Raw genomic sequence first — 18,019 nt, 5'->3', positions numbered from 1 at the left:
TCCACTGGATATTCTTTTCCTGCTTTGTTGAAGATTAGTTGACCATAGAGTTGAGGGTCCACTTCTGGGTTCTCTATTCTGTTCCATTGGTCTATGTGTCTGTTTTTGTGCCAGAACCATACTGTCTTGATGATTACAGCTCTGTAGTAGAACTTGAAGTCCGGAATTGTGATGCCACAAGTTTTGGTTTTCTGGTCAACATTCTTCTGGCTATTTGGGGTCTTTTCTGGTTCCATCAATATCCTCACCTTTAATATGGGGATAACAGTAGTGCCTCCCTCACAAGGCTAGTAAATTCCTAAGTGCTTAGGAATGTGCCCATTGAATGATGAGCTCAAGAAATATGAGTTTTGTATTATCAAAAGATTATTTGACAAAAGCAAGCAACCTACTGAGGGTTAGAGGTAGAGACCTGTTTCCTGTGGCTCTGACTATGCAGGACTTACACAGCTGGAAGTAGAGTGTTGAGAAAATCTCCTAGTGCCCTTTTTATTTTTCTCCCTCAACCTTTAAAGGTCACTTGAGTGAAATAAAAATAAATAGCAACAGTTGTCCCACAAAAAGAAATGTCATGATGGCAAACAATGCAAATACTTCAAAAACAATAAATTAGATACTTAAAGGAAAAGAATGTATTAACCAAGACCTTATTACCCTCCAGGTCCTGTGCTCATTTCCTGCAGTGTGTATTTTGTGGAGTTGAAATGGGAGCATGTGCTAGATTTCTGCTTTGTTTTACTAATTTCAGGTTTTTTGTTTTCCCCTTCCCCACCCCCGACATCACTGGGATCAGCAGTCTAACATATGCTTTGATTGGGATGTTAGCTCTGCAATAATTTCAGGTTTGTTTCTGTTTTTTTTTTTTTTTTTTTTTTTTTTAATGAACAAGTGTTTGTGTGTTAATGGAGTTTACAGGCTTGTCTGTTGATCTATACCATGGTGTCGTGGAGGTGTTTCCCTTTTCTTAGGTTTTTTATTTTGTTCTGAGCAATTAAAGACTTTCAGCTAGCAATCTATGAAGAATTGCAGTCTTTCTGTTTTTTTTCTGTGGATATAAAATGTATACACCTTCCTTCTTTCTGATAGCCCTGCCAGCTGTTTACATTGCAGCCACGCACGTTGCTGGTGGGTGAGTGTGCAGTGGTATCTCTGATCACAGCTTTCCCACTGGCTTCTCTGTGCGGGGGGGGGGGGGGGGGGGGTACGGGAGGGTCAGCCCTCGACCCTGGTGTGCCAGACAGATGGTCATGTCACCTGTGCCCTGGTGTGAAAAAGTCTTAAGTTGTTTTAATTTGGGTTTCTTTACTGACAAGCAAGACTGTGCCTATTCAATGTTTGGTTATTTTTTTTATAATGAAAAGCAAGATTGTGCCCTTAGGTGATCCGCCTCTTTTCCTGGCTCTCTGGACGACATTGTGCTTCCCAGAGTGAGAACGCTGAAGCAAGCAGTTGCACGCTCCTCCTGCTCGCCTCCCGCTCTGTAGTTGCTGATAACGTGTGAACAAGGAGGTTTCATGGTAACACGCAAGGAACAGCCACTGGCTCAGCTTCTCAAACATTTTAGAAAAGAAAAAAAAAATTAGTATTCATACCAATTCTCTTCTGGAATTTCTAGCATTTGCTGGAGAATCAAATGCTCCACCTGGTGAACTGATAAAGCTCTGGGTGGTTCTGTGACCAGTAGTAATATTTCTCACACGGTAAGGGTTGTGGGAGCTCACATTCCCCGATGTGAGTTGTGCAACAGCCTTCAGGAAAGAGCCCGCTCTGCTGGCCTCCCTGCTTGCGCCAGCGCCAGTGCTCTCCTTTTTCTTCAAAGAGAAATCGAGGTTGCTAGTGCTCAGTGCCTGTTTGTCTCTCTCGAGATCTGTCTGCACCCACATCTCCCCTCTCCTTCACAGTGGCCTCCCGGAGGCGGTGGAGGCGGTGGAGGCGGTGGAGGCGGTGGAGCAGGTGACCCACCTACCTGCATCTGACGGAGGCGTGGGCTGCTGCTGTGGGATGGGAGGGAGACTGCAGCCTCGCAGATCAGCGTTCGGTACGTGCTGCTCAGACGGGAGTGAGGTTGAGACCCTTTGGGAAGTTAGTGATCACAAGCCGTCAGAGGTAAATTGAAATTATTTTGTTCAATAAAACTAGGTGTAGGGGCGCCTGGGTAGCGCAGTCCTTAAGCGTCTGCTTTCGGCTCAGGGCGTGATCCCGGCGTTCTGGGATGGAGCCCCACATCGGGCTCCTCTGCTGGGAGCCTGCTTCTTCCTCTCCCACTCCCCCTGCTTGTGTTCCCTCTCTCGCTGGCTGTCTCTCTGTCACATAAATAAATAAAATCTTAAAAAAAAAAAACATTTAAAACTAGGTGTAAATGCCTTAGTATTTATAAACCTACAGCAGGATAATTAACTGAAATTCAGGACATGTTTTATTCTGTTTTTTCCATTCCAGACAGCAGCTAGACTTCGGTGTTCCCTTGCCTTCAGGGGGCTTTATGTTATAGGGCTGAAGGCAGAAGTATCTAGAAAATAACCTCCCTCCCCTTAAAAAAATTGCACATGCTAAAATTGACACGTGTGTGTGTGTGTATGTCTATGTATGGTTCTGAGAGTTGAAACACACTTACAGATTTGTAACTGCCACAACAATGAGAATACAAAACAGTTCCATCACCCAAAAAACACTCCTACTACCCCTTTGTAGTCCTAAATCCTGCCCACCTGTCTGCTCACCCTGTAGTTCTGCCTTTTCCAGAATGTCGTATCAGCAGAATCTTAGAGCACGTAACCTTTCCAAACCGGCTTCTTTCTCTCAGTATTTGTGCTGTTGATTGTATTAACAATTTGTTCCTTTTATTGGTGAGTAGCATTCAAGGTGAGGATGGATGTCAATCCATTCACCAGTTGGAGGATGTTAGGCTGTTTTCCAGTTTTTGACGGTTGTGAATACAGCTGTTACAAACATTTGTCGTAAAGGTTTTGTGTGAGCATGGTTTTGTTTTTTCTAGGGTAAATACCAATGTATGGGGTTGCTGAGTCACCCAGTAAGTCTCTGTTTAATTTGGAACTGCTTTCTTTCCAGAGTGGCTTTACCGTTGTGCATTTCCAGCAGCAATGTATGAGAGTTTAATTTGTTCTCCTTGCCAGTTCCTGGTATTGGAATTTCTTAAAAATTTTAATATTAGCTATTCTAATAGACCTGTAGTGATATCTCGTTACAGTTTTAATTTGCATTTCCCTAGCGGTGAATGATGTTGAACATCTTTTCGTACGCTTATTTCCATCTGTATATTTTCTTTGGAAGTGTGTCAGTTCTAGTGTTTTGCAAGTTTTTTTTTTAATTGGGTTGTTTTCTAACTGTTCAGTTTTTTTTCTCTAAATGTTCAGTTTTAATAATTCTTTGTATATTCTCTATGCAAACCCTTTGTGGGATATGTGGTTTGCAAAGATTTCTTCACAGTTTGTGGCTTATCTTTTTATTCTCTGAGCAGCGCCTTTCATAAAGCAAAAAGTTATAATTTTGCTGAAATCCAATTTATCGATGTGCCTTGTATAGATTTTACTTTTTGTGTCTTATTTTAACAAGTCCAGGCCTTAAAGATTTCCACCTATGTTTTCTTCTAAAAGGGCTGTACTTTTACATTTTATGTTTAGAGCGATGATAAATTTTGAGTGGCTCAGTCGATTAAGCATCTGCCTTCAGCTCAGGTCATGATCTCGGAGTCCTGGGATAGAGCCCCATCTGGCTTCCTGCTCAGCAGGGAGTCTGCTTCTCCCTCTCCCTCTGCCCCTCCCCCCCACTTGTGCTCGTGTACACGCTCTTACTCTCTTTTTCTCGCTGTCAAATAAATCTTTTTAAAAATTTTTTGAGTTAAGTTTTGTACTAAGTATGAGGTTTACATTGAAGGGTTTTATTTTTTTTTCCTTTGCATACGGATTGTTCCAACACCATTTATTGAAAAGACTATTCTTACTCTGTTGAATTCTTTTGCAGTTTTGTCAAAGATCAGATGGCCGTATTTGTGAGTCCGTTAGTGAATTCTCTGGAATCTGTTTCATTGACGTATGTGTGTATATGTTTATCCCTTCACCAGTACCACACTGTCTTGATAATAGAGCTTTAAAGTAACTTTTTTTTTTTACTTAAATTCATTTAGCCAATATATCATTATTAGTTTCAACTGTAGAGTTATTTATTCATCAGTTGCCTATAGCACCTAGTGCCCATCATATCACATGCCCTCTTTAATGCCCATCACCTGATTCCCCCATCCCCCCAACCAACTCTCCTCCAGCAACCCTCAATTTGTTTCCTTTAGTTAGAGTCTCATGGTTTGTTTCCCTCTGGGATTTCTTCCCTTTCAGTTTTCCATCCCTTCCCCTACAGTCCTCTGCCCTGTTTCTTATATTCCATATACGAGTGAAACCATATGATAATTGTCTTTTTCTGACTGCCTTATTTCACTTTGTGTAGTACCCTCTAGTTCCATCCATGTCGATGTAAATGGTTAAGATTTCATCCTTTTTGATGGCTGAGTAATATTCCGTTGTATATGTACACCACATCTTCTTTATCCATTCCTCTGTCGATGGACACCCAGCCTCTTTCCACAGTTTGGCTAGCGTGGACATTGCTGCCATAAACATTGGGGTGCAGGTGCCCCTTTGGATCACTACATTTGTATCTTTGGGGTAAACACCTAGTAGTGCAATTGCTAGGTCATAGGGTAGATCTATTTTTAACATCTTGAGGAAGCCCCATACTGCTTTCCAGAGTGACTGTACTAGTTCGCATTCCCACCAACAGTGTAAGAGGGTGCCCCTTTCTCCTCATCTTTGCCAACATCTGTTGTGTCCTGAGTTGTTAATTTTAGCCATTCTCACAGGTGTGAGGTGGTATCTCATTGTGGTTTTGAGATGTTTATTTCCCTAATGCTGAGTGATTTGAGCATTTTTTCATGTGTCTGTTGGCCATTTGTATGTCTTCTTTGGAGAAATGTCTGAAATGTCCTCTGCCCAGTTCTTGACTGGGTTCTTTGTTTTTGGGGTGTTGACTTTGATAAGTTCTTTATGGGTCTTGGATACTAGCCTTAACGTAACTCTTAAAAATAGGTAGTATGAATTCTCCAGTTTTATTCCTTTTTTGTTGAAATACTTTTGGCTCTTTTAGTTCCTTTGCCTTTCCACGTGCATTTTATTTTATTTTATTTTATTTTATTTTATTTTATTTTATTTTATTTTTAAGATTTTATTTATTTATTTGACAGGATAGAGACAGCCAGCGAGAGAGGGAACACAAGCAGGGGGAGTGGGAGAGGAAGAAGCAGGCTCATAGCGGAGCAGCCTGATGTGGGGCTCGATCCCATAACGCCGGATCACGCCCTGAGCCAAAGGCAGACGCTTAACTGCTGTGCCACCCAGGCGCCCCATCCACGTGCATTTTAAAACCTGCTTGTCTCTATCAATTCTTCTGGGATTTCTGCTGGAATTAGGTTAAATCTATAGCTCAGTTTGAGGAGGAGAATTGAAAACTATATTGCATCTTCCAATTCATGAAAAATAGTACATCTCTCCGTTTATTTAGATTTTCTTTGATTTCTTTCATTAGTGTTTTGTGGTTTCAGCATACAAATCTGCACATTTTGTTAGAATTATATTTAAGTATACTCTTTTTTTGCAAAAATGTTGTAAATAATAGTGTTTTATGAATTTCAGTTTCAAGTCCACAGAAATATGATTGATTTTTGTATGCTGACCTTGTATTCTGTGATTTTGCTAAACTCACTTAACAGTTTGAGGAGATTTTTTGGGTAATTTCTTGGGATTTTTTTTTACATAGACCTAATGTCATCTGCATACGGAGGTTTTATTTCTTCCTTTCCTGTCTGTAACTCTTTTATCTCCTCCTCCTTTACCACACTGACTAGGATTGGGATTTCCAGTATGATGCTGAACAGATGGGGTGGGAGTGGATATCCTTGCCTTGTTCCTAGTCTTGCAGAGGTAACATTCAGTGTTTCACTATTTTTTTTTTTAAGATTTTATTTATTTATGTGACAGAGAGACAGCCAGCGAGAGAGGGAACACAGCGGGGGGAGTGGGAGAGGAAGAATCAGGCTCCCAGCGGAGGAGCCTGATGTGGGACTCGATCCTGGAACGCCAGGATCACTCCCTGAGCCGAAGGCAGACGCTTTAACGTCTGCGCTACCCAGGCGCCCCTCAGTGTTTCACTATTAAGTATGATGTTGGCTGTGGGCTTTGTGTAGATGCTCTTTACCAGCTTAAGGAAGTTCCCTTCGGTTCATAGTTTGCTGAGAGTTTTTATCATGAATGGATGTTGAATTTTTTTTTTTAAATTTCTGGTGCGAACTTTCTTTATTCAAGTATAATTAATATAGTTTCAGGTGTACAATATAATTCAACAATTCTATGCATTTCTCAGTGCTCACGAAAGTAAGTGTACTCTTTGGGTTTTGTTTTTTGTTTTTTTTGGTTTTTTTTTAAATTTTATTCCAGTGTCATTAACAGTGTTAATATATAGTGTTATATTAGTTTCAGGTGTATAATATAATGATTCAGCAATTCTGTATGTTACTCAGTGCCCATCGTGATAAGTGTATTATTAATCCCCTTCCCTATTTCACGCATGCCCCCACCCACCTCCCTGGGATGTTGAATTTTTGAAATGCTTTTTCTGCATCCATTGATGTGGTCTTGTAGTTTTTCTTCTTTAGTCTGTTGTTATGATGATCAATCACTGATACTTGAATATCAAATCAGTCTTGCATTTCTGGTGTAACCTACCTCATAGTGTATTATTCTTCTTATATTCCTGTATTTGATTTGCTAATATTTTGTCGAGGAATTTTACGTTTATATTCATGAGGGATATCGATCTTCGTGCTTTCCTTTTGTATTGTGATTGTGTGGTTTTGTTATCAGGGTAATGCTGGCCTCATAGAATGAGTTATCTCCTTTTATTTTCTAGATGATATTATATAGAATTGGTGTTATTTATAACTTAAATATTTGATAGAATTTGCTAGTAAAGCCAGCTGCGTCTGCTGATTTGTGTTTTTTGGAAGTATTTATTATTTTTAAGAAAGGCAGACTGCCACATGCAGCACCTCATTTGGGTGTGTCTGGAGTCTTGGAAGCTTGACTGCTCTACATTCTCCTCCAAATGGACTCTGAGAGCTTGTTTGGAGGGGGGTACAGCCACTTTTATACCCTTGACTGAAGAATGGTCTTCCTCTACTGGGGGAGGCGGTCCTCTTTGACCAGCTTGGGAAGGGACACACATGGAGTGGTGAGGGAGGAAGGGGACAGCTACCCAGCCAGCCAGATCAGCCAGCCCCACCCTGGCGATCAATGGGATGACGGACGCTGCAGCCAGATCACCGTCATATACTTTTGGAAGTGTTTAGACTACACATTTAATAGTGACAGGGTTCTCATTTACATTATCAGTTTGATATTGGAGAATGTTTTATACTTTGTGATTTTTAAGGAATTGGCTCATTTCATCGAAGTTGCTGAATTTATTTGGGTAGAGTTGTTCATAGTCTTGCTTTATTGTCTTTTTTAATATCTGCAGAACCAGTAAAGATACTCTCTTTTGTTCCTAATGACAGTCTGTGTCTTCTTTCTTTTGTTTCCTCTGTTAGTCTTGCTGGAGGTTCATCACAGCTCTAGCAAGTATCAGCTTCGAGTTTCACTGATTTTTCTCTGTTTTGTGCCTCAATTTAATTGATTTCTTCTCTTAATTTATTTTCATTCTTCTGCTTAAGTTCATTTTGCTCTTTTTTCCCGCTGTTTTTGGAAGTGGAAGCTGAGATTAGTGATTTGAGACCCTTCTTTTCTAATACAAGTATTTAGTGTTACAGGTTTTCCTCTGAGAGCTATTTTAGCTGCATCCCACAGGTTTTTATATGCGGTTCTTCCGTTCCCATTCAGTTTAGTATATTTAAAAACTTCCCATGAGATGTCTTCTTTTTGACCAGTGGATTATTAAGAGGTGTGCTGTTTGATTTCCAAGTGTTTAGAGATTTTCCTCTTATCTTTCTGTTCCTGATTTCTAGCTTAGAAGAAGGTGTGTTGTGCTGCTATCTTCTGTGATGGTGTTCTGTCAGGGTGCTGTTCAGTTCCACTACATCCATAATGATTTTCTGCCTGCTGGATGTTTCAGTTACTGATAGAAGGGTGTTGAAGTGTCCCCCTGTAATAGTGGATGTGTGTGCTTCTCTGTGCCTTTCTATCAGATATTGCCTCTTGTGTTTTGATAACTCCGTGGTTAGGTTCATACAGTCAAGGATTGTTATATTATCTTGGAGAATTGTCCCCTTTATCGTGGCATCATGTCCCTCTGTCCCTGATAATTTTCCTTGTTCTAAAATCAATATAGCTACTCCAGCTTTCTTTTTTTTTAAATTTTTTATTTAAATTCAATTTAGTTAACATATGCTGTATTATTAGTTTCGGGGGTAAAATTTAGTGATTCATCACTTGCATGTAACACCCAGTGCTCATTATATCACATGCCTTCTTTCTTTCTTTATTTTTTTGAATGTTTTTTTATTATATTATGTTAGTCACCATACAGTACATCCCTGGTTTCTGATGTAAGGCTCGATGATTCATTAGTTGCGTATAACACCCAGTGCACCATGCAATACGTGCCCTCCTTACTACCCATCACCAGTCTATCCCATTCCCCCACCCCTCCCCTCTGAGGCCCTCAGTTTGTTTCCCAGAGTCCATAGTCTCTCATGCTTCATTCCCCCTTTTGATTACCCCCCTTTCTTTAATGCCCATCACCCAGTTACTCCCATCACCTCCCTTCCAGCAACCCTCAGTTTATTTTCTGTAGTTAAGAATCTCTTATGGTTTGCCTCCCTCTCTGATTTTATCTTATTTTATTTTTCTTTCCCTTCCTCTATGTTCATCTGTTTTTTAAATTCCACATATGAGTGAAATCATCTGGTATTTGTTTTTTCTCACTGACTTATTTTGCTTAGCATAATACTCTCCAGTTCCATACACATCATTGCAAATGGCAGTATTTCATTTTTGGATGGCTGAGTAGTATTCTATTTTATATAGATACTGCATCTTCTTTATCCATTCATCTGTTGATGGACATCTGGGCTCTTTCCATAGTTTGGCTAGTGTGGACATTGCTGCTATAAACACTGGGGTGCAGGCCCCTTCAAATCATTATGTTTGTGTCCTTTGGATAAATATCTAGTAGTGCAATTGCTGGGTTGTAGGATAGCTCTATTTTTAACTTTTTGAAGAACTTCCATACTGTTTTCCAGAGTGGCTGCACCAGTTTGCATTCCCAGCAAGTATAAGAGGGTTTCCCAATCTCCGTAGCTTTCTTTTGATTAGCATTAGCATGGGGATAGCTTTCTTTCTCTCTTTTAATCTATGTGTGCCTTTATATTTAAAGTGGGTTTCTTGTAGACAAAATATAGTTGGGTCTTGGGGCACCTGGCTGGCTCAGTCGGTAGAGTTGGCAGCTCTTGATCTCAGGTTCATGAGTTCAAGCCCTGCATTGGGTGTGGAGCATACTTAAGTTGGGTCTTATTTTCCTATCCACACTGACAGTAGAGACTGTTTATTTCTTTTGATTAGTGTATTTAGACCATTCACATTGAAAGTGGTATTGATATAGTTGGATCAATAACTACCATATTTATAACTGCTCAATCCATTTATTCTTTGTTTTCTTTTTTATTTTTTAAGGATTTTATTTATTTATTTGAGAGGGGGAGAGGAAGAGAGAGCGCAGAGAGAGGAGCAGAGGGAGGAGCAGAGGGAGAAGGGCAAGTGGACTTCATGCTGAGCTCAGAGTCCGATGTGGGGCTGGATCCCAAGACCCTGAGATCATGACCTGAGCCAAAATCAAGAGTCAGGCGCTCAACCGACTAAGCCACCCAGACGCCCCTCTTTTTTTTTTTTTTAATAAAGATTTTATTTTTAACTAATCTCTACGCCCAGTGTGGGACTCAAACTTACAACCCCGAGATCAAGAGTCACATGGTCTTACCAACTGAACCAGTCAGGCACCCCTTCTTTGTCTCCTTTTTAAAAAAATTTTTTTCTGCCCTTTTTTCTGCCTTCTCTGGTTTTAATCAAGCATTTTATGTGACTCTGTTTTCTCTCTTAGCATTATCAAGTCTTTTGAAAAAAAATTGAACGGCTGCTCTAGAGTTTGTAATACACAATTACAACTACAGTTGGCCCCTGAACAGTGCTCGGGGTTAGGGGCCTGCGCCACAGCAATTGAAACTGTATGTAACTTTGGACTTCCCAAAAACTTAGCTAATAGTCTGCTATTGATTGGACACCTTACCTATAACAAACAGTTGACTAAAACATGTTTTGCATGTTATATACTATATTCCTACAATAAAATAAGCTAGAGGAAAGAAAATGTTATTAAGAAAATCATAAGGAAGAGAATACACATTTACAGTACTGTATTTATCAGAAAAAATCTGCATATAAGTGGGCTCATGCAGTTCAAATGCATGTTGTCCAAGGTTCAGTTGTAATCTGTGTCTACTTTCAGATAACACTGTACCACTTCACCGGTGGTAAAGGTACGTCAGAACAGAACAGTCCCAATTCTCCCTCCCATTCCTTATACCATTGCTGGCATTTGTTTCACTTATCCATAAGCTGTAATCACCCACGCCGTTGTTGCTCTTTTGAGTTGGAACAGTTAAATTAGTTAGGAATAAGAACAAAGCTTTTATTTACCTTCATTTATACTTGCTGGCTTGGTTTCAGAGAAGTTGGATGTTATTGCTTCTCTGTAGGGTTGAAGAACAAACATCCAGTCGAGTATACTGGAAGATAGAAGTGGCTCTGTTAAGCCGCTCATGAATTGAGGTAGCATCCCATCTAGCAAGTAGAGGGGAGCTCAGAAGAGTTGTACAAAACAGAAGGTCTTTATAGAAGGAGGGTGGGTCAAGAAAGTTATTAGCAAAAGAAAAGAAAGGATTGTTTCAGGCAAGGTCCCCTTCCCTTAGGGCAAATGCATGGGTAAGGTGGATTACCTCATCTTCCTTTGCGGGGGTGGCAAGGGCCCATGGGACTGATTGCCTTGCTGATGCTGATCAGAAGATTCCAGCCAGTTAAGACTGCACTTCTGGGGCAGGTTGAAAGTACAATTAAATTAGGTAATAAAACCTGGTTTGGTGACTTGGCCCAAGTGCCGCCATTTTGGATTTGTGGTTTCTTTGAACAGTAGGTAAGGTATTCCGTGCCCCCCCCCCCCGGCTTTTTTCATGATTTCTCTTTGGTTTCCTGTAGTTTGAATACGGTATGTGTAGGTGTAGGTTTTGGGGGGTATTATCCTGGTTGGTGTTTTCTGAGCCTCCTGGATATGTGGTTTGGGATCTGCCATGAAATTTGGAAAATTCTCAGCCATTAAAATACTTCAGATGTTCCTTCTCCTTTCTGTGTTTCTTCTCATATTCCAATTATGCATATGTTTCAGTGTGCTGGTGAGTGCATCAAAGGCATTCTTCATTTCTTCTATAGTATTTTGATTTTTGGCATCTCCTTTTGATTCTTTGAGTTTTCATCTCTCTGCTTATATTACCTTTGTTTTTGTAGGTTGTCCACTCTTGTCTGTTAGAGCTCCTAGCATATTAATCATAGTTATTTTAAACCCCTGATCTGATCATTGTGAAATCTTTTCCATATCTGAGTTGAATTTATGTTTGCTTTGTCTCCTCAGACATTAGCACACCTTGTAATTTTTTTAAAAATTTGTTTATTTGAGAGAGAGAAAGTGAGGGGAGGGTCAGAGGGAGAGGGAGAAACTTCAGCAGATTCCACGCCAAACATGGAGCCGGACATGGGGCTCGATCTCAAGACCCCGAGATGAAGACCTGAGCCCAAACCAAGAGTCAGATGCTTAACTGACTGCTCCACCCAGGGGCCCCACACCTTGTAATTTTTTGTTGAAAGTGGGACTTGACACATGGGGTAATGACTGAAGTAAAGAGACCTTTAGTGTGAGGTTTTGTTTATCTGGGTAGGGGTTAGGTTGTATTCGATGTTTGCTGTAGTTGTAGATGTCAGAGGCTTCAGATTCTTCGAGTGTCCTTTTTTTGTCTGTCTACCATCTTTGGGTTTCCCCGGAAATCCCATCTGAAAATGAGTCTTCATCTTACGTCTCTCAGTTGTAATCTGCTGCTGTTATGCTGGAGCCCTGTTGATGTGGTGAGCTGTTGGGCTTGGAAAGCATTCTTGCAATCCTGTGAGTCAAGTCTCAGTTTTTTGTGGGACTGAGGCCCTGGAGTGTGCCTTTGGGGAGACTTTCTCTGCCTTTACTTTTTTTGTTTTTCCTCCCTATTATGAGACAGAAAGGCTAGGAGAGGCCCCAGTTGTCGGTCTTCCCCCCAGGTGAGATAAAGCTTTGATAAAGTTACTTTTCCTTGCAGGAGGGCCTTTGGTATGGGTGGGTTTTCCAGATGGTTAACTTTTCTCTGGGCTCATTTCATAATGGTTAGTTTTAATCTCACCTCTGTCCAAAGCATGAGGGATTTTCTTTTTTTTCCCCTCCAGTCTACACTGTAAGAAGCTGGTGGGGCTCCTGGAGTGAGAACTCATGAAAGCGTGTTCCTGCTCTTTCCTCAAGACTGGGCCCAGGAGTTTTAAACTGCACTTTCCACAGTCAGCCTCCAGCAGTTGTCAGTTACAGTTCACATGTTCAACCAGTCAAGGGCCCTAGGGAGTTCTGTTCCAGAAAAGCTGTGGTTCTCTGTATTTCCCGGGTCTGTCTCTCTAGTTTTTAGAGTAGCAGTTTTCCCTGTAACCTCATTCTGATGGATCCAAAACAGCCTGTTGATTTTCATTTTCTTCAGCTTTTTTTTCTTGTGGGGTGGACTGGTATTGTTTACATGTTTGAACTGATGTAAGAAGTTAGTTTCGTCAGGGGCGCCTGGGTGGCGCAGTCGTTAAAGCGTCTGCCTTCGGCTCAGGGCGTGATCCCGGCGTCCCGAGATCGAGTCCCACATCGGGCTCCTCCGCTATGAGCCTGCTTCTTCCTCTCTCACTCCCCCTGCTGTGTTCCCTCTCTCACTGGCTGTCTCTTTGTCACATAAATAAATAAACTCTTAAAAAAAAAAAAGTTAGTTTCGTCAGTTTTTGCTTCGTGTTTTATTGGCCTATTTTTAAGTATATTGTAGTCTCTTTTTATCTCCGGAGGCTATGTTCCAAGACCCCCAGTGGATGTCTGAAACTGGATTGAACCGAACGCTACATGTACCGTGTTTTTTCCTTTACATACGTATATACTTATGATAAAGTTTAACTTATAAACTAGGCACAATAAGAGATTAACAACATTAATAACAAAATAGAGCAATTATAACAATATACTGTCATCAAAGTTATGCGAATGTTGTCTCTTTTTCTCAAAATGGTTTACTGAACTGTACTCATCCTTCTTGTGGTGATGTGAGAAGATAAAATGCCTACATGACAAAAAGTAAAGTTAATGAAACAGGATTTTTTTTTAAAAGATTTTATTTATTTATTCGACAGAGATAGAGACAGCCAGCGAGAGAGGGAACACAAGCAGGGGGAGTGGGAGAGGAAGAAGCAGGCTCATAGCGGAGGAGCCTGATGTGGGGCTCGATCCCATAACGCTGGGATCACGCCCTGAGCCGAAGGCAGATGCTTAATGACTAAGCCACCCAGGCGCCCCTGAAATAGGCATTTTGATGTGGTGTTAGCTTGCTGTTGACCTTCTTACCACAGGTCAGGAGGATCACCTGCTTTCAGACCTTGAATGAAACCCTGGAAAGTGAAACTGTGGATAAGGGAGAACTACTGTATTTACATTAAAATTGTTATGTCTTCTTGGTGAATGGACATTTTGAAATCATTATTTAATATTCTTCTTTATCTCTGGTAATTTTCCTTACTCCAAAGTGTACTTGTGATATAAATATAGTCACTCCAGATGAAAAAAAAATGCATTTTGAAATCATTGAATGTTCCTCTTTATTTCTGGTAATTTTCCTTACTCCAAAATATACTTTACTTCTGGGATTGATATAGTCACTCCACATGAAAAAAAGTAGCATCCTTCTACTTATATTGAAAGTGAATTTCTTGTACAAAGCATATTTGGGTCTTCTTTAAAAAATTTCAATCCAAAGGTCCCTCTTTTTTTATCAGTGTGTTTAGACTATTTACATTTAATGTAGCTATTAATATGTTTGGATTATTTAAATCATTTTATTGTTTGTAGTCTCTCTGTCCTCTTTGTGTGTGTGTGTGTGTGTACTGAAGTATAACTGATGTATAACTGACACCTATATTTTTATTTTTCTCCCTTTCCTGGATCTTGAATGTTTTTTAGTGTTCCATTTTAATCAATCTATTGAGGTTTTTTACTATGTATCTCTGTAGTTTTAGTAGTTGTTCTAGGGAATTACAGTATTCATGTTTAACTTTTCTGTCTACTTAGAAGTAAGATGTGGGGCGACAGGGTGGGTCAGTCAGTTGAGCATCCGACTCTTGGTTTTGGCTCAGGTCATGATCTGGGGTCATGGGATCGAGCCTGAGTTGGGCTCTCTAAAATAAATAAATACCATCTTAAAAAAAAGAAAGAAAGAAAGATGATGCAGGGTGCCTGGGTGGCTCATTCAGTTGTGTCCAACTCTTGATTTTGGCTCAGGTCATGATCTCAGGGTCATGAGATCGAGTCCTGAATCAGGGTCTGCACTGAGTGTGGAGCCTCTCTCCCTCTCCCCCTTCTGCTCTCTCTCTCTCTCTAAAAAAAGGGAAAGACATGATGCCGCTTCAAGTAGAACATAGAAACCATACTATCACATAGGTTCCTTTACTTATGTGTTACATCTTTCTAACATTGAAAATGGCTTCAGTGTTACGTGTTTTGCTTTCTGCTATCATACCTGTTTTAAAGAACCCTAGAGAAGAAAAAGTCTCAAACTTACATAGCTATTTGACATTTCTTTTGCTCCTCCTTTATTCCTAAAATTCCATTTCTGCCCTTGTATTATTTCCCTTCCACGAGAAGAATTTTCTTTAGCATTTCTTTTAGAACAGGTCTATTGGTTCTTAGTTTTTCTTTACCTGACCATCTGTTTCTTTCACTTTCATATCTGAGAGATATTTTGCTGCTGTTATTCATAGTCCTCAGATAGCTGCTCCTTCTCCATCTGTTAGGGAGAACAGATAATGAGTATCTTGGTTTAATGGGCATTAAACTTCGTGAGGGAGATCCCTGAAGACTAGGAAAGGAACAGGGTACTGTAGGTTCCTAGAGAAGAAGAGATCTTCAGCACAGTTTGTTGAAGATTCCGGGGAAGTACAGGCTTTCAGACGGAGAGGTTAACAGCTGATGGAACACTCAGGGATGCTAGGCCCCAGGCCTTGGCTTAGCAAAAATTCCTGTGCCCATTTTGGCACAGATATATGAAGGCCACCTGACTTTCAGGGTCATGAGCTGCCTACTGACTAAGGACAAGTTGATCCTCTATAAATTTTAGGTTCCTTTTGCTAGAGGCTTTCTGCCACATAGGAATTCAAAAGTACATGAGAGTTAGATAGTCCCCCTCATAACCTCGTTTCTTGGTTATAATAAAAGGAACTCTTGGACTGTACATTATGCAGGCATTGATTAAACAACAATAGCAATCAGGCAAAAAAACCCCAAAAACCCCACTATATATGCAGTCTGTTCAGTGATGCCATGGAGTCCACGATTTCATCCTTTCTTGTGATCTGATCACTGCTTTACACAGGGAAAGATGCTATAAATTTCTTGAGGCTGGGTTATTTTATAATTGTCACCAAGCAGCCAGAAATTCTCTATGTAATGAGTAAACACAGGATGTTTAGGAACCAAGCTACTGCCTCTTGAATTCTCATCCTCCCAAGGTGAGGGGTGGTTCTAATGTATCTAATGCATATCTGGAAACTTTTTCATTAAGTTTTTAAAAATTTTATTTCTAGTATAGTTAACACACAGTGTTATATAGTTTTTGGGTGTACAATACAGTGATTCAACAATTTTTTGGAGAAATGTCTGTTCGTGTCTTCTTCCCATTTTTAATTGGATTATTTGTTTTTTGGGGTGTTGATTCGTATGAGTTCTTTATGTATTTTGGATACTAACCCTGCTTTGGATATCTTCTCCCATTCAGTAGGTTGCCTTTTAGTTTTGTTGATTATTTCCTTTGCTTTGCAGAAGCTTTTTATTTTAATGTAGTCTCAGTAGTTTATTTTGATTTTTCCCCTTGCCTCAAGAGACGTATCTAGAAAAATGTTGGCTGCAGCTAATGTCAGAGAAATTACTGCTTGTGGTCTCTTCTAGGATTTTTGTGGTTTCAGGTCTCACATTTAGGTCTTTAATCCATTTTGAGTATAATTTTGTGTATGGTGAAAGAAAGTGGTCCAGTTTCATCCTTTTGTGTGTAGCTGTCCAGTTTTCCCAATGCCATTTGTGGAAGAGACTGTCTTTTGCCCACTGGATATTCCTTCCTACTTTCTTCAAGATTAATTGACCATATAATTGTGGGTTTATTTCTGGGTTTTCTATTCTGTTCTATTGATCTATGTCTTATTTTTGTGCCAGTACCATACTGTTTTGATTACCACAACTTTGTAATATAGAAGTCTGGAATTATGCACCTCCAGTTTTTTCCTTTTCAAGATTGCTTTGGTTATTCAGAGTCTTTTGTGATTCCATACAAATTTTAGGGTTCGTATTTTCTTGTGAAGCATGCTGTTGGTATTTTGATAGGGATGGCATTAAATGTGTAGATTGTTTTGGGTAATATAAACATTTTAACAGTATTTGTTCTTCCAATCCATGAGCATGGAATGTCTTTCCAGTTTTTGTGTTGTCTTCAATTTCTTTCATCAGAGTTTTATAGTTTTCAGATGCAGGTCTTTCACTTCTTTGGTTAGGTTTATTCCTAGATATTTTATTATTTTTGGTGCAATAGTAAATGGGATTATTTTCTTAATATCTCTTTTTGCTGCTTCATTATTAGTGTCTAAGAATGCTACAGATTTCTGAACATTTATTTTGTATCCTGTGACTTTACTGAATTCATTTATCAGTTCTAGCTGTTTTTTGGTGGAGTCTTTCAGGTTTTCTATATACAATATCATGTCATCTGCAAATACTGAAAGCTTTACTTCTTCCTGACCAATTTGGATGCCTTTTATTTCTTTTTGTTGTCTGATTGCTGTGGCTAGGACTGCTGGTATTATGTTGAATAAAAGTGATGAGAGTGGACATCCCTGTCTTGTTCCTGACCTTAAGGAAAGCTCTCAGTTTTCCCCCATTGAGGATGATGCTAACTGTGGGTTTTTCATATGTGGCCTTTATTATGTTGAAGTATGTTCTCTCTAGATCTGCTTTGTTGAGGGTTTTTATCGTGAATGGATGTTGTATTTTGTCAAATGCTTTTTCTGCATCTATTGAAATGATCATATGGTTTTTATCCTTTCTCATTGATGTGATGTATCCTGTTGATTAATTTGCAAATATTGAACTAGCCTTGCATTCCTGGAATAAATCCCACATGGTCATAGTGAATTTTTTTTTTTTAATGTATTGTTGGATTCAGTTTGACAGTATTTTGTTGAGGATTTTTGCATCTATATTCATCAGAGAAACAGGCCTGTAGTTCTCTTTTTTGGTCATGTCTTTGGTCATGATTTTGGTATCAGGGTAATACTGGCCTCGTAGAAGTTTTCCTTCTTCTACTTTTTGGGATAGTTTAATAACAATAGGTATTAACTTTTCTTTAAATGTTTGGTAGAGTTGCCTGTGAAGCCATCTGGTCCTGGACTTTTGTTTGTGGGGAGTATTGTTTTGTTTTTTAAGATTTTATTTTTAAGTAATCTCTACACCCAATGCGGGGCTCAAACCCACAAGCCTAAGATCAAGAGTTGCATGTTCTACTGAGTGAATCAGCAAGGTGCCCCTATTGGGAATTTTTTGATTATTGATTCAGTTTTGCTGT

At 39.7% G+C, this 18,019-nt stretch overlaps 1 protein-coding gene and 1 non-coding gene across 2 annotated transcripts in view; one reads left to right on the top strand and one right to left on the bottom strand.

The window, feature by feature from the left end:
• Window positions 1-18,019, top strand: part of NINL (ninein like) — a 167,862-nt gene that overhangs the window by 10,215 nt on the left and 139,628 nt on the right. The window lies entirely within an intron of this gene.
• LOC113248366 (small nucleolar RNA SNORD104) lies at window positions 771-831 on the bottom strand. The gene has a single exon (XR_003313496.1). It is a non-coding gene; the product is annotated as a small nucleolar RNA SNORD104 (small nucleolar RNA).

This window comes from Ursus arctos, unplaced genomic scaffold (assembly GCF_023065955.2).
Source record: "Ursus arctos isolate Adak ecotype North America unplaced genomic scaffold, UrsArc2.0 scaffold_16, whole genome shotgun sequence".
In the NCBI taxonomy this organism is placed as follows: Eukaryota; Metazoa; Chordata; class Mammalia; order Carnivora; family Ursidae; genus Ursus; species Ursus arctos.
This window is presented reverse-complemented; position numbering and strand designations above follow the sequence as displayed.